This window comes from Petaurus breviceps, unplaced genomic scaffold, assembly GCF_028583685.1.
Source record: "Petaurus breviceps papuanus isolate PSGF00001 unplaced genomic scaffold, PetGlider_PUasm1.0 79, whole genome shotgun sequence".
NCBI lineage: Eukaryota > Metazoa > Chordata > Mammalia > Diprotodontia > Petauridae > Petaurus > Petaurus breviceps.
The window spans coordinates 27,425,617-27,450,352 of NW_027186523.1; the positions used below are offsets into that span (position 1 = coordinate 27,425,617).

At 36.1% G+C, this 24,736-nt stretch overlaps 1 protein-coding gene across 1 annotated transcript in view; it reads left to right on the top strand.

The window, feature by feature from the left end:
• Nucleotides 1–326: 326 nt before the first annotated feature.
• LOC138175880 (guanine nucleotide-binding protein G(t) subunit alpha-3) overlaps nucleotides 327–24,736 on the top strand; it is a 125,278-nt gene continuing 100,868 nt past the window's right edge. The window contains exons 1-2 of the mRNA XM_069106523.1: nucleotides 327–365; nucleotides 18,347–18,461. The gene's annotated coding sequence lies outside the window, so the exon portion shown is untranslated. The remainder of the gene's footprint in view (nucleotides 366–18,346; nucleotides 18,462–24,736) is intronic.

Below are 24,736 nucleotides of genomic sequence, written 5' to 3' on the forward strand. Positions count from 1 at the left end.
TTGCAAGCTTATGGACAGTAAGGTTTATTCTAACTCTAAATCTGCAATCCTATTTTATATCTGTCAGGCTGTCAGGGAATTAAACTTTTCAAGGTCAAGTATTTAAAAGAAAAAGAAAATTCTGGCCACATGGAACTAAATGTTAGGACTGAACTCATCACTATTTTTGTTGAAAGTATTTGCAAAATTTAGAATAAGAGGGAAAAAAATCCTCAGTCTCAAGAGATAATAACAGCAATAACAACAGCTTGAATTGATATAACACTATTGAACACATTTCAGAAATCTTATTTATCCTTACAGATTTCTACTGGATGAAAATAAAGGTTCCATATAGAGCATCTCAGAACATTAAAATGAAGCAGGTAAAGCTGTGGTATATGTTATTATACTAATTTTGTTGCTGGGAAATCTGAAATATAAATAATTCATAAAGTTGAACGTACAATCCAGATCTTCCCATTTCTAGCCTAGTGTTTTAACCATTTAAACATTAGCTTCTTTTTTAAATCCCAATCTGTATTTGCCTGAATTATGCAATGGAGCAAAGCATTATGAAGCATATGTTAATTAATATTAATTTAATTCTTATCAAAATCTTTGACTCAACTAGTCCCTATAATCAAGACTGCACATCCAATAGGATTTGCCTCTTACCTCCAGTATCAAATATAAATCTTCAGTTTGGCTTTTAAAGACCTTTATAATCAATTGCCTTCTTACCTTTCCAGTCTATTTTTAATTTTTTTTAAAAAATTATGTAATAAAACAAGAATTTCCATAACATAATACAATAAAAAAGATGATTGCACATGAAACTGAAAATCTACTATGTACAACTGTCTAATCCTTTCAAATATACTACAATATTATCATGTAAATTTGTTTTTCTTTTTTTCTTCTCCTTCTCTCTGTCCTAGAAATAGCTACCAGTTGTTCTATACATACTTCTACTTATCAGTTCTTTCTCTGTATGCAGATAGTGCCTTTCTTTATATGTCCTTTACAGTTAATTTGGCTATTTAAAAAATAGTCAAAACAACTTATTCACTCAAAGTCATTCTTCAAACAATATTGTTGTTACTGTATGCAATGTTTCCTTGGTTCTGCTCATTTTACTCTTCATGGTTTTGTGTAAGTCTTTCCATGATTTTCTTTTCCCTTTCCCCTCCTACTTCCTTATAAGGTAAAATAAATTTCTATACTCAATTGAATGTGTATTTTATTCCCTCTTTGAGCCAAATCAGATGAGAGTAAGGTTCAAACAATACTCCACCCCTTTTATTTCCCTCTGTTGTAATAGGTCTTTTGAACTTCTTCAGGTGATGTAATTTACCCAATTCTGCCTCTCTCTTTCCTCTTCTCCAAAGACAATCCTTTTTTACCTCTTAACTTTTTTATATGTATAATCACACCAAAGTCAAGTCATACTGACACCCTCTATTTATACTCCTTTCAATTGCTCTAACAAAAATAGAGTTCTCAAGTGTTGCAAGTATCATCTTCCAAAGTAGGGAAAACAGTTAAAATCTTATTGAAAAATGTGGTTTTTTTCCTCTTTCCTGTTTACCTTTTCATGCTTTTTTTGAGTCTTATATTTGAAGATCAATTTTTTTTTTTTGCTCAGCTCTGGTATTTTCATCAGGAAAATTTGAAAATTCTCTATTTCATTGAATATCCATCTTTTCCCCTGAAAGACTATGTTCCATTTTGCAGGATAGTTGATTCTTTGTTGTAATCCAAGCTCCTTTGTCTTCTGGAATATCATATTCCAAACCCTCTTATGCTTTAATGTAGAAGCTGCAAGTCCTGTGTGATACTGACAGTGGCTCCCTGATATTTGAATTATTTCTTTATGGCTGCTTGCAGTACTTTTACCTGGACCGGATAATTCTGGCATTTAGCTAAAATATTCCTTGGAGTTTTTATTTTGGGATCTCTTTCTGGAGGTGATTGGTGGATTTTTTCAATGACTATTTTATCCTCTGGCTCTAGGATGTCAGGGCATTTTTCTTTGATGATTTCTTGAAAAATGCTGTCCAGGCTCTTTTTTTTTTTTTATCATGGCACTCAGGTAGTCCAATAATTCTTAAATTATCTTTCCTGGATTTATTTCTCAGGTCACTTGTTTTTTTTTTTTCCAACAAGGCATCTTACATTTTCTTTTGAATGATGCTTCTGAGGGAAACTGGGGAGAGCTCAGGCAACTACTTGGCTTCTTTCCACCATCTTGGCTCTGCCCTTCCCCCTCCCCCCGATGTTTTTCTAAAATCATTGAGCTAATCACTTCTTATAGCACAGTAATATTCCATCACAATCATATTCCACAACTTGTTCAACCATTCCACAATTGATGGGCATCTCTGTAATTTCCAGTTCTTTACCACCACTAAAAGAGATGCTACAAACATTTAAAAACATATAAATTCTTTTCTTTTTCCCTAATCATCTTTGGAAATAAACCAAATAGTAGTATTGCTGGGTCAAAGGTTATAGATAGTTTAATAATTCTTTGGGTATAATTCTAGATTATTTTCCAAAATGGTTGGATCAGTTCATAATTCCATCAAGAATGAATTAGTGTCCCAATTTTTCCACATCTCCTTCAACATGTCACTTTCCCCTTCTATTGTTTTAGGCAATCTGGTAGGCAAAAATGATATCTCAAGGCTGTTTTAATTTTTATTTCTCTAATCAATAAACATTTAGAGCGTTTTTTAATATGACTATAAATTATTTTGATTTCTTGGTGGGGAAACTACCTGCTCCTATCCCTTTGACCGTTTATCAATTGAGGAATGATTACTCATATGCTTATAGATTATCAAAGTTATTTTTATATTTTAGATATGAGACTTTTATCTGATAAACTGTCTATAAAATTTCCCCCAATTTTATGCTTTCCTGACTACATTTGTTTCATTTGTACAAAAACTTTCCTTTTATTTAATGTAATCAAAATTATCCATTTTACAACTAACTTTGCTCTCTATCTCTTTGTTTATTCATAAATAGTTCACATGTCCATAAGTGGGATAAGTAATGTTCTGTGTTCTTCTAATTTTCTTGTAAAATATCTCTTTTATTTCTACATCAGATTTTCATTTTGACTAATCTCGGTAAATGGTGTAAGAAATTGATCTATGACCAGTTCCTGCCATAGTGCTTTGCAGTTTTACCAACAATTGTTTGACAAATAATGAATTCTTTTCCCAATATCTTGTCTTTACACTTGTCATATACAAGGTTATGTTTACTTGCTACTGTAAATTGTATGTCTACTCTATTCTATTTATCTACCTTTCTATTTCTTTTTTCTCTTTTTTATTTTATATCATTCATTTCCACAAGATTTTGAGTTACAGATTTTCTCCCCAATTTCCCCTACCAACCACCCCAAAACAGCATTCCCACTGAATATCCCCTCCCCTAATCTGCTCTCTCCCATATCTTCCCCCATGCCCCTTCAACTTTCCAGTAGGGCACAGTGGATCTCTATGTCCCAGTGCCTGTATATCTCCTTTCCCAGTTACATGTGAAATAATAATTTTATATATATATATATATATATATATATATATATATATATATATGTATGTATTTAAACATTTTATTTTAAAACTTTGGATTCCAGATTCTTTCCCCTCCTCCCTCATCACACACTCTCACCAGGAAGATAAGCAATTCAATATAAGTTGTACATATGTAGCTAATGCAAAACATTTCCATAGTGGATATATTGGGAAAGACTGACTATATGTCCCTCCATCCTATCCCACCCTCACTTGTTCTATTCTCTATGTTGATCCTGTCCTTTTTCAAAAGTGGGTGCTTCCACCTTCCGTCCCCCCCTAGCCTGCTCTCCCTTCCATTATACCCCCTCCCTTCCCCTTCTCCTCTACTCTCCTATAGAGTGAGATGCCCTATTTAGTATGTATGTCTTTCCCTCCCTAAACCAAATTCAATGAGAACAATTCATTTTCTTTTGCCTTCCTGCTCTTCCCCTCCATTGTAACAATTTTCCCTTGCCTCTTCTATATGAGAAAATTTACCCAATTCTGTCTCTCCCCATCTCCTCTCATTATATTCCTCTCTCACCTCTTAATTTCAACATTTAAGTATCATCCCTTCCTATTAAATTGTTCCTGTGCCCTCTGTCTATGTATACCTGTAGACATATATGCAAACACTCACATATGTATTCATAAGCCCATATAGCCTCTTATATAGACACATATATGTATGTATACATACACACACAAAAACATTTTATACACACACACACATACATTTCTTTTCCTTTCAACTATTCTCATACTGAGAAAAGTTTCATAAGTTACAATTATCATTTTTCCATGTAGGAATATAAGTAGTTCAAATTTGATAAGTTCTTTTATGATTTCTTTTCCCTGTTTACCTTCTCAAGCTTCTCTTGTTTCTTATTTCTTAATGTCAAATTTTCTATTCAACTCTGGTTTTTTCATCAAGAATGCTTGAGAGTCCTCTATTCCACTGAATGACCATATTTTCCCCTGAAACATGATACTCCATTTTGTTGGGTAGGTGATTCTTGGTTTTAATCCCAGATCTTTTGACCTTCAGAATATCATATTCCAAGCCCTTCTATCCCTCAATATAGAAGCTGCCAGGTCTTGAGTTATCCTGATTGTGTTTACACAAGGTTCAAATTGTTTCTTCCTGGCTGCTTGTAATATTTTCTCCTTGATATGGGAATTCCAGAATCTGGCTATAATATTCATAGGAGTTTTCTCTTGGGGATCTTTTTCAGGGAGTGATTGGTGGACTCTTTCAACCTCTATTTTGCCCTCTGGTTCTAAATCATCAGGGCAATTTTCCTTGAGAATTTCTTGAAAGATGATTTCTAGATTCTTTCTTTGATCATGGCTTTCAGGTAGTCCTATAATTTTTAAATTACCTCTCCTGGATCTATTTTCCAGGTCAATGGTTTTCCCAGTGAGATATTTCACATTGTCTTCTATTTTTTTTTCATTTGTTTGAATCTGTTTAATAGTACCTTGATTTCTCATGAAGTCACTAGCTTCTATTTGCTCCTATCTAATTCTGAAGGGATGATTATCTTCAGTGAGCTTTTGAGATTCTTTTTCCATCTGGCAAATTTGGCTTTTTAAGGCATTCTTCTCCTCATTGCCTTTTTGAGCCTCTTTTGCCATCTAAGTGTGTCTATTTTTTAAGGTGTTATTTTCTTCAGTCAGGTTTTTGACTCTCTTTCCATAATTTTCTTTAAGGCTATCATTTCTCTTCCAATTTTTCCTCCACTTCTCTTATTTGTTTTTAAAAATCCTTCTCAAGCTCCTCTATGGCCCATAAACAGATCATATTTTTCTTGGAAGCTTTTGGTGCAGGAGTTCTGACTTTGTTGTCTTCCTCCTTTTCCATGCTTTGATCCTTTTTGTCCCCAAAATAGGAGTGTAAATTTGGATTGCTCTGTTTGCCTTGCTTCCTTTGCTTGCTCATGTTGCCACTCAATTACTTGACTTTTGAGCTTTTTGCCACAGTAGAACTCTGCTACCAGAAATGGGAGCTTTATACCAAAAGCTGGGGTTTTTGCAGTTGGTGGAGGAATTAATTTGATGCCCTTTCTGAAGCCTCCACATGCTCTGGCAGATTGCTCACACACCCCAAGACCTCCACCCTGGACAGCAATTCAGATCCAAGCAGGTTAAAGCAAGAGTAATTACCCCTGAGACTGGTTGCTTGGTGCCCCTACAATCTGCAGACTAGGAGCTCTGAAGCAACCACAAGGTGGCAGCTGCATGACCCATGGTGCCTCAGCTGCTTATTGCCCCAGGGGCAAAGGCCAGATTGCACTCCAAATTCCCAGGTCCCAAAGTCCACACTGCACTGACTTCTCACTTTGTCCTTGGAATCTATGGGTTGATAATTCTGGAGACTGCCACAGCTGCTGGTGATCTGAAGTCCCTCCAGCTGGCAGCTGGTCAGGCCCGCCCTGATGCTAAAGCCGAGGTGCTGGGGCAGGGCTGGGCTCAGCTCCCAGAGCACTGTGCTGGCCACTTGATGATAGCCTGCTGGGCTGTCCTCAGCTGGGGGTTAGGTTCTCTGTGTCATTTTGTGGGTTCTGTAGCTCCAAAGTTTGTCTAGAGCTATTTTTTTTACATGAATTGGAGGAGGTGAGAGCAGGAGCTGTGGGAAGTCCTGTTTCTGCTCTGCCATCTTGACTCCACCTACCTTTCTATTTGTTAACAAGTACCAGATAGTTATGATAAATACTACCTAATAAGATGGTTTAAGATCTGGTACTGCTAAACCTACTTCCTTTATATTTTTTTCATATTTCCTTTGATATTCTTTTTTTGTTGTTGTTTTCCTAAATGATTTTTATTTTCATTCTAAAAAAGGCAATTTAATTGGAACGGCATATCATCATATTTATTATATTGGCACTGCCTACCCAGGAATAATTAATATTTCTCCAATTATTTGAATTTGATTTTTTTTGTATAAAAAGGTTTTTTAATCATTTTTGTTTATATACTTCTTGGGTTAGTTTTGGCAGGTACACTCCCAACGTTAACTTCTAGAGAATAAAAACTTTCCCAAAAGCTTAGTTTCCTTAAATATACCTTGTCAGAATCATCAGTTAGATGACCAATTGTGATTATCTTTTTTAGAGATCTCTAAAGATACTTCCAAAGATACTAATAAATACAATTTAACAACCACACTACTATTATGAATTACTAGATAAATAGAAATGTACCATGTAATACACTTCATTTCCCTGGAAGAAGCTAACCCCAACAACAGCCATATGGTGTCCTGGGTTCTATAGCTTCTTGCACTGGGCAGTGCCCAGTCTTTCTTCCCACTGAATGTCAGCTGCACATTATGGGACTTCCAGGGCTTTCCTTAGTAGTGAATAGTTCTGGTTATTGCTATGAAGCTTTGGGAAGAAGGAAAAGTAAGCTTAGGTTGGGAAGAGGCTCAGTCAATGACTGCTATAGCAACAGAACCCCCAGAACAGAAGTAGACTCAAACAGAATCAGAATAGAAATCATAGGCAGACCAATGGGAGGAACAGGCATGTGGATTCAGGCAGGGAGAACTTTCTGGCCACTACTAGGCAGGTAGCAATTTAGGTTATTTTTTTTGTTTACATTAGAGTGGGACCGTGTTATTTCTCAGAATATGCTCCCTTCCCCCAACAGTAATGAGTCACCTATGTCTGACAAATACACATCATTTTTAACAGAGATCAAAGCTTTCAGATTGAAAGAAATTCCTGTAGTAAAAATTCCATGTAAAACTCTTTACTTAGGAAAAGAGTACTATTTTTTATCAGGAGAAATCTGAAATCACACTATCAAGGAGATTATTTACTTGACTAAGTACACAGACCTGTCTCTAAATTAGATTTTTGGTTGAAGGTAGAAACTGATGCAATACAACATTTATGTAAGTATGAAATAAATAGGAATCCAGTAATTCATTTATTGTCAAAAATAGAAAATAATAGTTTTATCTTTGTTTAAAAATGGGTTGGCCTCTTTCAGGATCCGTGTCCCCACCTGGTCAGGGGTGTTCCCAAAAAGATTCTTTCCTGAAGGGAACCCTTTGCACAAACACAGAACATAGACCATTAGGATTTTGAACAAGAAGGTACGTGGAATCTATCAAGTCCAGCTCCTTTTTGTTACAGACAAGAAAACTGAGAAACTGAGCAGAGAAAAGAACCTAAAAACAAGGGCTTCTCTCTCCATGTTGAGTATTAATGTCATTTTATACCATACTTCTTTCAAATTCTTAACCACAGTCTTCATACTCCAGGTAAATCTTCTTACTGAACTTCTACATGAATTTTGTTCATTTTTGCCACTGAGCCTTTGTCCTTTTATTAATTATCTTCCTATGAATTTATCATATGAATATCAAAGAAGTCTTCCAAAGCCTATTCAAGATGATAGAGTAATGCTTAAAAAGGTTAAAAAAAAGCCTAGTCTTCCCTTGTAACTTCCAACCCAATTCAATATGAAACTTTTATCCTAAAGCCCATAAAAATTCATGTATACACCCAGAGAAAGAATTACAAGCTAAATTAACTGACAGTGTTTTTATACTCCACAGGGCCTTCTTCCTTCATAGCAAGTACTCAAGATATCTTGATTAAATGAGCAAGCAAAAAAAGCCTTTACAAAGCATTCTACCTCACACACTCCACAGAGAATAAATACATTGAACAGATAAAATTCAACAATAAAGTTACAAACATTTGACAAAAATATAATCAAGTCTTAGAGGTGACTAAGCTGTAGAGATCTGTGTTCATATATTAAATATATACTATCTTATAATACATGACAATATATAATATATACGCACATATATACACAAATACATGTATCATGTGTGCATATTATATGTTATAGACACGTACATATTATGGTACACATATGATGTGCATATATTTTCATCTACATCATCCACATGCATTTGTTACATACACATATACGTGGGTATAGAATGTAACTTTGCTCTGAATGACCTTGTAATCTAATGACATATGTTGAGGGGGCCATGAAAGAAAAGACTACATGAATAAATATGATTCAAGGAGCTAAGTGCAAAAGAGAAATTTGGACTAAATGATATAAGAAATTTTGAGGAAAGTTCAATTAAATCTAAAGGAGGAGAAGTGGGAAAGGCATCATAAATGTCTTAATAAATGAAATAGTACCTGAATTGGTTCTTGTAGGAAAGAAGGGTTTTTAAAAGATGGAGATTATAGCAGCAGGTTAAGAATAATTTTAAGGAAAGTCTATTCTGAACATAGGAGATGGAAAGAGAAACTGCATGAGAAGGGAAACAGTGCCATACAAATGGCCTGAAAAATGCAGATGTACCAGGGACAAGCCCATGGGACTTTCCATCTGGCTCCTAGCTAAAGGATGTTCCCATCCAGGATTTCCTGGTTGGCCCCCTTAATCCTCTACAACCTTAGATGTGGTAGTGGGTGAACAGGGTAGTGATCCTGTACCAAAGAAGATTGGCCACAGCTTCATGATGACCTTTGTCCTATATATGCAAAGGTAAGAGAGTGAGGAGAAAAATGTTCTTCTTTCAAAGTGGTCTCTGTGTTGGGACATCGCCAATGCCAAATGTCCCTATGATTTTCAGTAAGAAGAAAAGTGACTCTTTTTGGTCAGTACTGCAGACTCATAGAATCCTATAGATCAATATCTATAGAACATCTTTGTTGTTCCCTGACTTGGGCCATTACTCTCCTCATCTTAGAGCCATCTCTGGAAGTTCTGATGTTTTTTTTCTTTTTTTTTTTGTTTTTTTGGAGGGCAGTTGGGGTTAAGTGACTTGCCCAAGGTCACATACATGGCTAGTTTTTTGTGTTAAGTGTCTGAAGCTGGATTTGAATTCAGGTCCTCCTGAATCTAGGGCTGGTGCTCTATTCACTGAGCCACCTTGCTGTACCATTCAGATGTTTTTTCCCAGTAGCCACTGAACCTCCTAATGCCCGCCTTCTCCTCTTCCCATAAGTCCTTTCCTGTTTAAAGTCAGAAGCTGACCGTGGAACTTGGTACTGCTGGGTAAACTGTCCAGCTAACAAGTCGATTCCACTTACTTCAAGGCTTTCAACTTACTGCCTCTGTGGTTAGGGCCAAAAATGGAGTTACATAGTCTATTTAAATGGGAGTAGGCTGACATAATTTTATTCTTCCTTGCATCTCTGATGCCATGTTGATACTTCCCCCAGAAATGAAGATTGCAATCTCTTTTATTTGCCTCTCCAAAGAGAAAATATGATTCAGGTTTTCTCAGATGCTTATTAGCTGTGTGACTTGGGAAGAGTTCTTTGACTTCTTTCTATCTCAGTTTCCTTAACTGTCAAATGAGGATAATCATAGCACCTATCTCCCAGGATTGTTGTGAGGATCAAATGAGATATATGTAAAATACTTAGCATAGTACCTAGCAAAGAATATGCACTTAATCAATGTTTGTTTTTGTTTTCTAATCACTCACAGAAAAAATTTCAAGGGAGCATAATTGGAATCAATTTTCATTTTCATTTCTTCTGCTAACTAGCAGAATTAACTGAAGGGCAAATCACAGCCTTGCCGAACCTCAATACTTCATCTGTAAAATGTAGGAGTTGGACAAGAAGGTCTCTAATTTCTCTCCTATTTCTAAAGTTCTATGATTCAGTATATACATAGACTTGTGAATCAGTGGGTTCTTTTCTTTAAAGAGAAGGAAAAGAGCCATAAAGAGAGAAAAGCAGAAGCATGGAAGCAATGTACAAGAGGGAGGAGAATGATGAGTCATCCAAAAATAGCTGTGACATTGAGACAGCAGTTGAGGTTGATTAATCTGAAGGTGACATATCACTTTTCAAAAGCAAAGACATCAAGACCTTAACATTTTCTTTATTGTTGCTTCCAGTCAAGCAGGCATATATCTGTGTTTTAAGTATGTATCAAAGCAGTCTTGAATATGAGTACTGGCACCAAAAATCAGTTTTCTCATTGGCTGGGCTATATGGGAACAAGAACAAAAAAATCTAGATAATCTATACTTAGCTTCTAATGAGCTCACAGCAACTAGCATGTATATACCTCTGTGAGGTTTGCAAAACACTTCACAGATATTATCTCCTTTTATCCTCATGACAATCCCAATGGGTAAGTTTTATTATTATCCTCCTACCACAGATGAGGAACCTCAGACAAAAATGGTTAAGTGACTTGCCCAGTGCCACACAAAGTGTCTAGGACTGAATCTATATTCAGGTCTTTCTGACTCCAGGTCCAACACAGGTTGAAAAATGCAGGGGTGGAGAGTAGGAAGGTGGGGCAAGGGAAGGGAGACAGAAAATTTGAATTTAAAATTGTGCTATGACCATGATAGGGAAAAGAGAGCAATATATATACATATATATATATGTAATATTAATGGAATATGATATCTTCCCTGTCCATTAATAGGCCTATGTTACCACGTGTTCCCTCTTCCTTGGAACAGGAATCATATTCCTAGATTTAAAGGTATAAAGATATTTCAGTCATGGATGTCTTGCTGCTTTCACAACTGTGATACATCCTGAGTCACATAGCGCCCATTGTGGGAGAAATTTGCATAAGGAAGAACTTGCTTAGGGGGAGGCTTGCTTACAAGGAGGCTTGCTTATAGGATGGCTATCACACCTTTTGGTACTGAGTCATGAGGGTTGTGGTGCCTTCTGGCTATTAGTTGAAAACTATATGTACTAGGAGGTTGGTATTTTGCTTTGGGGGCTTGCTCATGAGAAGGACTTTTTGATTCCCTGGACAGGACTCTGAGTAGCGGTTTATTAAGAGCCAGAGCCCCATGACTACATGAATGCTGGTGGTCTCCCAGTCTGGTGGTGTATGTAGGTGGTTGTATTAATCTGTTTAGTCAGTTGGAACCCTGTCTATTGGATTCTTTCTTGGATACTCACTTCTTTATACTTATCTATACTTATCTGTCTGCTAATTAAGGTAAGATCTTTAACCCTTTTAAAACTGTCTTTCCTTTAGAAAAGCAGATCAAAGAACCCGTGTTAACAGGCCATCCTGGATGTGCTAATGGCACATACAACATAAAACATGAATTCTGCAAAATGAGAAGAAAAATATGATTTAAAAAGTTCTCAATGATTTTATCATAAAAGAAAAATACTAAGGAAAAATCCAAAGAACACATGTATATGCACATGTTAAGTGATCCCATTTTTTAAACATTGTCCTTAGTGAATAGTTTTGTAGTCTTGTTTTGAAGAATTTTTGCATATATACATATATATATATATATATATATATGCTATATATATAGTGCTATGTTCCAGGAAGAGTGCTATGTTTTGGGAATACAAATACAACTAAAAAGAGTCCTTGCTTTCAAGGAACTTCCTTTTTAATGAAATAAAGAATAGAGCAAGTTAAGGTAGTAATGAGGAGCTAAGAAGAAGGAATGAGGCCAGAGGTGCTTGGAGGAGGGGGACAATGCAGGGCTGAGTCTTAAAAAGAAACAGAACTCTGACATGTTTTAGGGTGGAGAAGAGGTAAAGATATTTGAAGATATATGTGTGGAGGGAAATCAATCAATTAATCAATCAGCAAACATTGATTAAACACCTACTATGTGTTTAGAACTATGTTAAATGGCTGGGAAATACAAACAACATGAAAGTCTCTGCCTTCAAGCAAATTGTGTTCTATCTGGAGAAAGAAACAACACAAGTAAGTATTTTATACTTACATAAGTAAATAGATATATAGATGTGTGTTTGTGTATGTATGTGAATGTATGTTATTGTTTGTCATTTCAATTGCATTTGACTCTTCATGAATTCATTTTGGGGTTTTCTTGGCAAGGATACTGGGGGTGGTTTGCCATTTCTCTAGTTCATTTTTATAGATGAAGGAACTGAGGCAAACAGGGTTAAGGGATTTGCCCACACAGCTAGTAAGTGGCTGAGGTTGGATTTGAACTCATGAAGATGAATCTTCTTGACTCCAAGTCCAATTCACTGTGTCATGTCACCTAGCTACCCCATATGCATGCATATACATACATATATACATACATGTTTGTGTGTACTTGTGTCTATGTATATATACATGCATTGTGAAGAATTTGGAGAGGTTAGTGGAGCACTAGGAACTCAGAAGATGAGGAAGACCTTATGTAGAATGTAGTCCTTGACAGAACTAAGGGATTCTAAGAATCCAAGGAAATCAGTGCTTTAATAGGCATTTTGGACTACCTTTGTAAAAGCACGAAGATGAGAAAGGCAGTGTGGTCCATGATAAATAGCCAGAAAGCCTGTTTGGCACAAATAGATAATAATAAAAGCCAGCAGGCTTTAAGGTTTACAAAGTGCCTTACAAATGTAATTTCATTTAATCCTCACAATAATCCCAGGAGGTAAGTGCTGTTATTATACCCATTTTGCATTAGGAAATTGAGACAGATAAAGATTAAGTGACTTGCTCAGGGCCACACAGCTTTTATGTTCCTGATATTGGATGCAAATTCAATTTTTCCTGACTTCAGGCCCTGCACTATACTCACTGTATCACTTTTCTGCCTCTAAACAAAAATAGTAATAAACTTTATCCAAGGATAATACACAGAATAGGTAGGCTGGATCAGAGGTTTCATAGATGGAAATAGTTTACCAGAGCCTTATAAAATTTTGTTTAGCAAGAATGGATGTTACACTCCAACTACACAGAATTCTTTATTTTATAGTTGATGAAACCATTCCATAGAGTTTATGTGAGTTACACAACAAGGAACACAGCTAGTTAGACACAGTCAGGACTAGAACCCAGGTTTTCTGATGATCAAAAACAATGTTCTTTTCATTACATTATAAATCAATGGTGGAAAAGGTCACAAAGGCATCAAGTTGTGGTGGGACTTGAATGAAAGATCAATAACATTTTGAATTATGTAGTATAAGAAATAAGGAGCCTTTGAAGATTCTCAAAGGGGAAAGACATCCATTAAACATTTATGGTTGAAGGAATTGCATCTATTAACAGAAGTCAGGTGCTTCATTTTCTTTCTTTGTTGTCTTTATACTTTAATTTTATTTTTTCCAATTACATATAAAACAGTTTTAACATTCATATTTTTCTTTTACAATTTTGAGTTCTAAATTCTCTCCCTCCCTCTCTCACTTCCCCCTGATTGAGAAAGCAAGAAATTTAATAAAGGCTATCTATATATACAGTCATGCAAAACATATTTCTATATTAGCCAAGCTGTGAAAGCAAACATAGGTCTCTCCCTAAAAAATACACACAAATATAAAGAAAATATTTAAAAATAGCATACTTTGATCTACATTCAGACTCCATCACTTCTTTATCTAGAGGTAGATAGGAATTTTCATTATAAATCCTTTAAAATTGTCTTGGATCTTTGTATTGCTAAGAATAGCTAAGCCATTCACAATTCATCTTCAGACAATATTGCTTTTACTACGCACAGTGTTATCTTGGTTCTGCTCAATTCACTTTGCATCAGTTCATGTAAGACTTTCCAAGGTTTTTTCGGAAAGCATCCTACTCATTGTTTCTGATAACACAATAGTATTCCATCACAATCATATACCAAAACTTGTTTAGCCATTCCTCATTTGATGTGCATGCCCTCTATTTACAATCCTTTGCCACCACAAGAAGAGCTGTTGTAAATATGTTTGTACATATGGGTCCTTTTCCTTTTTGTGTGTTTTTTTGAATCTCTTTGGGATACAGACTTAGTAGTGATTGTTGTTGTTTGTCCTTCATCCTTTTTTTAAATTAAATTTTATATTTATTTTTAGTTTACATCATTCATTTCCACAAGATTTTTAGTTACAAATTTTCTCCTTGTCTTTCCTCTACCCACCACTCCATGTCCTTCATTCTTGAAGAGGTCCATGACAACGGGGAGATGCAGTGAATTAGATTAAAATGAGGGAGGACTATGCAAAGTCACCAGATTCACCTTCTCTTCTAAAGTCATCTGGGTGCAGTGGCAAGACATAGATCAAAACAACTGAAGATGGCCCAGGATGCAGTGGGAGACCGTGACTTTTTAAGCCAAGATTTTTAACAATTCTCAGTTTGACTGAGGCACAGCCCATTCAGTGATTGTGGCTAGCTAAGAAATGAGGCAGAGAATGAACTTTTTACTTAGGAAAAGAAAAAAAACTAGCTGGTAGGGGAAAGACCCTTGGGTTTCTGGCCAAAACAGAAACAATTGATATATACATTCACTCTGAGAGAATTAGGGCCCAAACAATGACCAAGTGGGTCTTATTTTGGGACCTGCAGTTGGCTAGTCAATGACAGGCAAAGTGATTTGGGTTTAAGGAATATACTTATATAGTTATATGATCTCTTTGAGCATTTGCCCCTCAAATTATACAAAACAGGGCTTGGTTTATTGTTTTGTTTATTGTCTTTTTGTTTTGTTTTGTTTCCATTTTTCAAATGATTTATAAACTTCTGATTTACATCATTCATTTCCGCCAGATTTTGAATTACAAATTTTCTCCCCGTTTTTCCCCTACCCACTGCCCCAAAATAGCACTCCCACTGGATATCCCCTCCTCCAATCTGCTCTCTCCCATATCTTCTCCCATACCCCCTCTGACTTTTCCAGTAGGGCACGGTGGATCTCTATGCCCCAATACCTGTATATCTTATTTCCCAATTACATGTAAAATAGTATTAATAATAGTGTATATATATACATGTATGTGTGTATATATATATATATATATATGTATATTTAAACATTTGATTTTAAAACTTTGAATTCCAAGTCCATTCCCTTCCTCTCTTGTCACCCACCCTTACTGGGAAGATAAGCAGTTCAGTATAGGTTGTACATGTGTAGCTAATGCAAAACATTAACATAGTAGATATATTGTAAAAAACTGACTATATTTCCTTCCCTCCTCTCCCACCTCCCACTTGTTCTATTCTCTACTTTGATCCCGTCCCTTTTCAAAAGTGGGTGTTTCCAACTTCTCTCCCCCCATCCTGTCCTCCCTTCCTTCATCCCCCCTTTCATTCCCTTCCCCCCTACTCTCCTGTAGGGTGAGATACCATGTTTAGTGTGTATTTCATTCCCTCCCTGAGCCAAATTCAATGAGAATAAGGTTGAGCCATTCTCTTTTGCCTTCCTATTCTTCCCCTCCATTGTAACCATTTTCCCTTGCCTCTTCTATATGAGACAGTTTACGCCATTCTATCTCTCCCCATCTCCTCTCATTATATTGCTCTCTCCCCTCTTAATTTCAACTTTTAAGTATCATCCCTTCCTATTAAATTGGTCCTGTGCCCTCTATCTATGTATACCTGTATACATATATACACACATTCACATATGTATTCATATACCTGTATACCCTCTGACATATATATATATATATATATTTCTATTCCTTTCAACTATTTTCATACTGAGAAAAGTTTCATCATTTACAATTATCATTTTTCCACGTAGGAATGTTAATAGTTCAACTTTGACAAGATCCTAATGATTTCTTTTCCCTGTTTACCATCTCATGCTTCTCTTGCTTCTTATATCTGTATGTCAAATTTTCTATTCAACTCTGTTTTTTTCATCAAGAATCCTTGAAAGTCCTCTATTCCACTGAATGACCATATATTCCCCTCAAACATGATACTCAGTTTTGCTGGGTAGGTGATTCTTTGTTTTAATCCCAGCTCCTTTCCCTCCAGAATATCATATTCCAAGCCATTTGATCCCTCAATGTAGAAGCTGCCAGATCCTGAGTTATCCTGATTGTGTTTCCACAATATTCAATTTTTTTCTTCCTGGCTGCTTGTAATATTCTCTTCTTGATCTGGGAATTTTGGAACCTGGCTACAATATTCCTAGGAGTTTTCTTTTTGGGATCTTTTTCAAAAGGTGATTGGTGAATTCTTTCAACCTCTATTTTGCCCTCTGGTTCTAAAACATCAGGACAGTTTTCTTTGAGAATTTCTTGGAGGATGATTTCTAGGTTCTTTCTTTGATTATGGCTTTCAGGGAGTCCAATAATTTTTAAGTTATCTCTCCTGTATCTCTTTTCCAGGTCAGTGGTTTTTCCAATGAGATATTTCACTTTGCCTTCTATTCTTTCATTTGTTTGGATCTGTTTAAAAGCATCTTGATTTCTTCTAAAGTCATTAGTTTCCATTTGCTCCAATCTAATTCTGACAAAATGATTATCTTCAGTGAGCTTTTGAGATTATTTTTCCATCTGGCAAATTCAGCTTTTGAAGGCATTCTCCTCATTACCTTTTGTAGCCTCTTTTGCCATTTGAGTTAGTCTATTTTTAAGTTGTTATTTTCCTCAGTCAGGCTGTGTTGACTGCCATTTCATAATTTTCTTGCATTGTAATTTCTTTTCCCAATTTTTCCTCCATTTCTCTTATCTGCTTTGTAAGGTCCTCTATGGATGGTAACCAGCTGGTATTTTCCTTTGAAGCTTTTGGTGCAGGAGTTCTGACTTCACTGTCTTCCTCCCGTTCCATGCTTTGCTCCTTTTTGTCCCCAAAATAGGAGTCTAATGTTGGATTCTTCTATTTGCTTTGCTTCCTTTGCCTGGTCATGTTGCCACTCAATTATTTGACTTTTGGGCTTTTTGCCACAGTAGGACTCTGCTTCCAAACAGGGGAGCTTTTTACCAAACTCTGGGGCTTTCTCAACGGCCAGAGCTTTTAGTTGGGTGCCCTCTCTGAAGCCTCCACATGCTCTGGCAAGCTGGTCACACACCCCAGGACCTCCGCCCTAAACTGCAATCCAGATCCAAGCAGGTTAAAGCAAGAGCGATTACCCCTCAGACTGGGTGCTTGGTCCCCCTACACTCTTCAGGGCAGGAGCTGAAGCTGCCACATGAGGGTGGCTGAGCCAACCCTCAGCAGCTTCTCGCCCTGAGGGCAAAAGCCAATACACTCCCAACAACTGGGTCCCAAAGTCCACACTACACTGACCTCTCCCTTTGTCCTTAGCATCTATGTGTTGATAATTCTGGATCGCCACAGCTGTAGGTGATCTGGGGTCCTTCCAGTTGGCAGCATGAGCTAGGCTTGGCTCACAGAGCGCTGTGCTGCCAATTCCTTGTGGTCTGCCAGGCTGTCCTCAAAGGAAGGTTATCTTCTCTGTGTCATTTTGTGGGTTCTGTAGCTCCAAATTTTGTTCAGAGTCCCCTTTACACATGGATGTCCTGTTTCTACTCTGCAATCTTGACTCTGCCCACGGTTTTGTTTATTGTTCAGACCTAAGAAAGTAATGAAGAAAATTTTAATAATTTAAATAAAACTTAAATGTGGGTCTGGGACCCTTTTTCTGGAGGGCTGTTTGTTAAAATACTTACAAGTATTTTATATTATATTATATCATACTTACAATACCTTTGAAGCAAAGGTACCATGAGGGGAGTAAAGTACTGGAAAAGGGACATGAACTTTCACATGAAATTCTTTCTTAGGTCTACCCCACCTACCTCTCCCCCCACTCCACCTCACAAAACAAAAACTACCCAGAGCAAAGAGATCCCACCATTTAGGATATCACCTAGTTGAAATGAAGTCAAGGATTAAATAGAGCTGGAGGTTTCCTACCTCTGACCTAAAGTCAGAGAACACCTAGATATCCTTCTTGGTCTTTGCAGTATTCTATGGTTATGTCCTGATTATTTTTACTTACTCCCTCCAATAGAAAAGTGTTAGGATTACTTGGTTTTGCTTTTTAAAAATAATAATTTATAGATCCTTTTTATTTTTTTTTTACCACATAGCCATTTCCAGAAATACTCGTACCCAATGGGCTCACCTTGTAAATAAGAAAAACTGTGAAGAGTAACTGAATCAGTGACTATAACTGGCCTGCAGTTCTCTAATTAAAGGAGGAAGGTACGTTTCCTTTTCCCTATGATGCTATGGTTGGTTATTACTCAATCTTGGCTTTGTTTTGCATTACTTTAGTCCATGTATATATTTTTTCTTTGTTCTGCTCTCTTAACAACCTAGAAAACCTGGTCCCAACTTATCTTTCCAATCTCACTTGGAGGGAAGGAATAAGCATTTCTATAACATCTATGTATATATATCTAATATTATATATAATATCTATATATAAAGCCTATGTGCAAGGCTCTTGCTAAACACTTTATGAATATTATCTCATTTTATCCTCACAATAACCCTGGTAAGTAAGTGCTATTATCATCCCCGTTTTGTAGTTGAGGAAATTGAAGCAAAGAGAAGAAAGCTGGCTTGTCCAGAGTCACACAGTATGTGTCTGAGGCAGGATTTGAACCCCTCATCTTGACTCCAAGTCTAGCACTCTGTCCACTGTGGAACCTAGCTGCCTCCAATTGGGCTTCACAACTACTTTCACACAATGAGACCCAGACCAACTGGCCTTCTCACACATAACACTCCATCTTCTACCTGTGTCTCTGTCTGGAATTCATTCCCTCCTTACCTCTGCCTTGCTGAGTTCCTCTCTTCCCTCAAGATACAGCTCAAGCACCATCTTTTGCATGAAGCTTTTCCCAATCCACTAATTGATGTGCCTTCCTTTGTAAACTACCTTATATTTAACTAATTCACATATAGTTGCATTTACTAGTTTCATATGTATACTGTATTTTTACATGCACTTGTTTTATCCCCCATTAGAATGTAAGCTCATTGGGAGTAGGTATTGTTTCATTCTTTGTTCTTGTATGCCCTCTATCATAGTTCTTTCCACATAGTAGGTACCTAAAATGTTTATTAATTGATTCACTCAAACATTTGATAATTTATTACTTGTCATGCTTTTAAATTTTTGTTGTATTTGTCATATGCCATGATTTATTATTCTAACACTACCCACTTGATGGGCACTATTTTTTTTTGCTTCCCTCAAAAGTACTACTATGAATATTTTATTTCTGTTCTTGTGTTTTATGGGCAATATCATAATAGCCTGAATTTTTATTATAGTTTAAGGATTGCAAAGGAGTCACATATGTTATCTGATACAATCTTCACAACAACACTGTGAAATAGGTACTATTATTATCCCCATTATACACATAAGGAAATTGATACTTGGAGCAATTCAGGGACTTGTCCATAGCTTCACAACTAGTAAGTAATTTGGAGGGATATGAACTCAGGTATTCCTGATTCTAATTCCAGTACTCTATCCAAGATACTACTTAACTCCAGTGTCATCATAGGTCAAGTAACTGGATAACTGGGTCAAAGAACATCTTGTAGTATTAACAATGTATGTATGTGATAGATATAGAACAGGAAGATCAAGCTAATCCTTGTTTGATGAACATATGACCTAAATATATTAAATCAAAGCTTATTTAATAAGATATTTTATTTATTCATTTTAATGTCTTGACCTAGATATCTCTACCAATTTTAAGGGGAAATAATTATGCACTGATATTTTGGACATGATGAGCATTCCTCTCTTCCACAAAAGAATGAAGTTGGTGCCTCATTGTTCATCAAGGTAATGCTGGATTCTTGAAAGCTATGTTCTTACAGATCCTATGTTGCTAAAAAGGACTAAAGTAAGGACCTGGCAATGGATAGTATGCTTTTTATCTGAGGACCTGCCTTGAAAAACTTAAATGAAGTTATCAACAGTGTTTTAAAGCTCATTAAGTGTTAAGTTCCTCCTCCATCTTCCCTCACTCTATCCCCCTTCATCCAAGCAACTCACAAAGAAATGGGGAGGTTACAATCTGTGTCAGCTGATAGAATACACAAATTGACAAAAAAAATATTGAAGTGATAGACAAAAGACAGATGCTCAGTTTAAAATATCATCAATTCAATAACAGTACCTTGAAAGGATAAACTCATTTCAAAATTCTAATTCAGAGATATTAGAAATTCTCTGCTGTTTCAGAATTTTTTTCTGCTAACTACAATATCATCAGTAGCAATTAGAAAATTTAAACTTCTTTACATCCTTTTCTCTTCCTACCTTTCCAGTCTATTCCTCATCTGTATTTTGAACACATGGGACTCTGTCTTCTACCTTTGTTCATTTGTAATGTCTATCCTTCATACTCTCTCTCCAAACATTTACCTCCCACCCTCCTAAGTTTCCTTCAAGACTCAGTCAAGTGACACCTTTTACATGAATCCTACATTCCTCTTTCAGACATATAAAATTCTTTGAAATCATGCAAGCTAAGTTCTCTGTCCTAACTATTCATTTTATTTTAACAAACTGCCTACAATATGCATTGCAAGGATAACAGTAAAGCAGTTCTTCCCCTCAAGGAGCTTTCATTCTCTTGTGGGGATAAAACAAGTATTCAGATAAACAAATACAAGGTTACTTGAGGAGAGTTAACTCATAATGGTGGAAAGAGGGTCCAGGAAAGCTTCCTGGAGCCAGAATATATGGTACTTTACTGGCTCTTTTGTTTCAGATAATTTATCCTATTATACCTCTCTCTTTTCCCTTATCATGGAACATTCCTTTTTCACCCCTCATTTTCATTTTTTTAATATAATCATCCTATCAATAACATTCAAGTCACACCTATGCCCTCTGTCTATGTAACTACCCTAATAATAAGGAAGTTTTTAGGAGTTACTAGTATCATTTTCCCACATAAGAATATAAACAGTTTAACCTTATTGAATCCCTTATGATTTCTCTTCCCTGTTTACCTTTTTTATGCTTCTTTTGAATCTTGTATTTGAAAGTCAAATTTTCTATTCAGTTCTGGTCTTTTCATCAGGAATGCTTGAAAGTCCTCAATTTCCTTGAATATCCATTTTTCTCCCTGAAGGATTATACATAGTTTTTCTGTATAGGTGATTCTTGGTTGTAATCCTAGCTCTTTTGCCCTATGTGACATCATATGCCTAGTCTTCTGATCCTTTAATATAGAACTTGCTAAATTTTGTGCTATACGGACTTTGGCTTTATATTTGAATTGTTTCTTTTTGACCTCTTACAATATTTTCTCCTTGATCTGGGAGCTCTGTAACTTGAATATAATATTCTTTGGAGTTTTCATTTAGGGATCTATTTTAAGATATGATCAGTAGATTCTTTCAATTTCTATTTTACCCACTGGTTATAGAATATTAGAGCAGCTTTCCTTGATAATTTCTTAAAAATGATGTCTAGGCTCCTTTTTTGATCATGATTTTAGGTACTCCAACAATTCTTATATTATCTCTCCTAGATCTATTTTCTAGGTCAGTTGTTTTCCCAATGAGATATTTTATATTTTCTTCTAATTTTTCATTCTTTTGACTTTGTTTTATTGTTTCTTGATGCTTCACAAAGTCATTAGCTTCCACTTGTGCAATTCTAGTTTTTAAGGCAGTATTTTCTTCTGTGACTTTTGTGTCTCTTTTTCTATTTGGCCAGTTCCACTTTTTAAGGGGTTCTTTTCTTCAGTGTATTTTTATATATCTTTTTTAATCTGGCCAATTCTGTTTTTCAAGGCATTCTTCTCTTCATTTGGATTTTTTGAGCCTCTTTTACCATTTGACCTATTCTCTTTTTAAAGGTGTTATTTTCTTCAGCAATTTTTGATGCCTCCTTTACAAAGCTATTGAATCTTTTTTTGAATCACTCTCATTTCTTTCCCCAATTTTTCCTCTACATCTCTTACTTAATCATTAAAATTATTTTTCAGCTCTTCTGTATCCTGGAGCCAATTTAGTTTTCTTTGAGTTTTTGGATATAGATGTTTTGACTTTGTTGTCTTATTCTGAGTTTGTGTTCTGATTATCTTTTTTTACCATAGTAACTTTATATAGTCAGAATTTTTCTGCCGTTTGTTCATTTTTCAGCTTATTTCTTGATTTTTACCTCTATGCTAAAGGGGGGCTCTGCTTTCAGAGTGGTAGGGTACCATCCCAATCTTCAGGTTGTTTTGTGCAGCTCTTTTCTGAGGTAATTCTGAGAACCTATAAATTTTTGATTCTTCCAAGGTGATATCATCTAGGAAGAGATGTGTTACCTACTCTTGTGTACTGTGCAGTGGTCTATGAGTAACCACAAGCACTCTTTTTCACCATGGAACTGTGACTAGGGTCCTTTCTCCCTTGTGACCTCAAGTTCTAGTGTATTAGTGCTCCTCCTAACTCTGGGACTGAGGTCCTGGACTGGGACCCAGATCCCAGTGTGATCAGTATAACAGTTCTGCCCCTGGTGTTGGCAAAGGGGCCCCTGTAATCTCCTTCTGACCAGTTGTTCAACTCACTTGCTATCTGTTGTCTGAAAGGTCTGGAAAATACCACTGATTCAGTGGCCCCCAAGGCCTGCTTCTGGTTTGCTAGGATTTGGTCTGCCCTGGCACCTTCTGCACTTGGCTGACTTCTACTCTCAACCCACGCAACAGACCTTTCCTGCTGACGTTCTAAGTTGTCTTGGGCTAGAAAATTGTTTCACCCCATCTATTTTTATTTGGTTCTGCCACTCTAGTATATATTTGGGGGCATTATTTAAAGGTGTTTGGGGGGGGTTGAGGGGAGAGCTGAGGCAAATCCCTGACTTTTCTCTGGCATCTTTGCTCTGCCCCTGAACTATGTTTTTGAGAGCATTTTAACCTATAGAATATCATGAATCCAGGATAATAATGTGTGTGAGATCCTCTCTGAGTCTGATACACACACACACACAATTTGTAGATATTTACATACTACATTTTGTTTATGTTCCCTAAAATCCAATTAGCTTTTAACTTTCCACATCACAAATGAAATAAGCTTGAAGTCTGCTAAATTATTCAGAGATTTATGTGTATGTGCCTGATCTTGTATTTGTACTGTCAATTTTTTTACATATATTATTTAGGATAATATGAAGTATTACATCTTCTGTAAGGATAAGTCTATTTGTACTCTAAGTTAAGCATCAGCTATGATGGTAATGAAAACCTACAAAGAGTTTGTACTATCCTTTTTATGTGACTCACACATGTCACATAACAATTCTTGGCCTCAGTTTCACAATTAGGAGATTAGGCTTGATGGCATTCAAGGCTCCTTCCAACTCTAAAATGAATACCTTATGTTTTAATTAACATAAATAATGTGAAGGTCATTAAGGAGTTATTTCAATGATTATACTTATCAAAAATACCTTGGAATGGTAGAAAGACAAATAGCTTCAAACTCAGGAAGATATATGTTCAAATCTTTCTTCTGTGCCCATGGTAAAAGTCATTTTACCTTTGCCAAGGAATTTCTAGAAAACTGTAAGTTGCAGGTTTGTGAGAAGAGGGTTTTATTTTTGAAAGAAAAGAGATTTATGTCTGTATATATATATATATATATATATATATATATATATCTCAAAGCATTTTGTATTATCTTCACATAATGCATTAGAGTTTTTTGTAAGAGAGCTTTTAAGGTTGCGGTTTGCTCTACCACATGAGATGTTTTGTTTTGTTCTGTAGTATATAAACAATAAATACAGAAGCATCTGGTGTTTTTTGCACCTTGATGTCAATTGTCTGAGTGTAAAGATATGATATGTCAAAAATCATTTATGAAAGCTTGCCTACTTCCTTTTCACATTTTCACCAGACATCATTGACATTTTGATGATTTTCATAAAGATTTTGTGAAGATGATAAATTAACCACATGAGAATGTAATCTCTTGGATCCCTTGATTCTGCCCTAAGAGTATTGTCATAGAAAAGTGGTCAAATAGATTCTCTTCTTGATCTTTTTGAACTTGTCTTGGATATTTTTGGTAAGAGCGTCACTGAAGAGATTTTATCATACAATACCATGTGGGAAGGAAATGAAAGTTGGGAGCAACTAACTGTGTCTGATCTCTGGATGTGAGCTCCCAGTCTCCCATACTCTAGCCTCTGGGGCTCTGGTAGGCTGGAGAGACAGTGCAGGGATAATGTGAAAAGTGAGGTGCTTGCTACCTGACCCACTTATTCCTTACTCTTTTAGGAAGAATAAGAGAAAAGATGGAACAGAAAGATGGCCCTTCTGGCTACTAGGAAAAAACAAATACATGCCCCCCGCCAAAGCAGTGTTTACTGATGCTATTTATGGGTCTCCTGTCACATATCATATAAGTCTATATGTCTGGTTATAAAGGAAAAACCTAGCAACTACATACAATCTTGTTTGGTCATTAATGCCCAGAGATTCAGGGATTTGGGAAAGGTT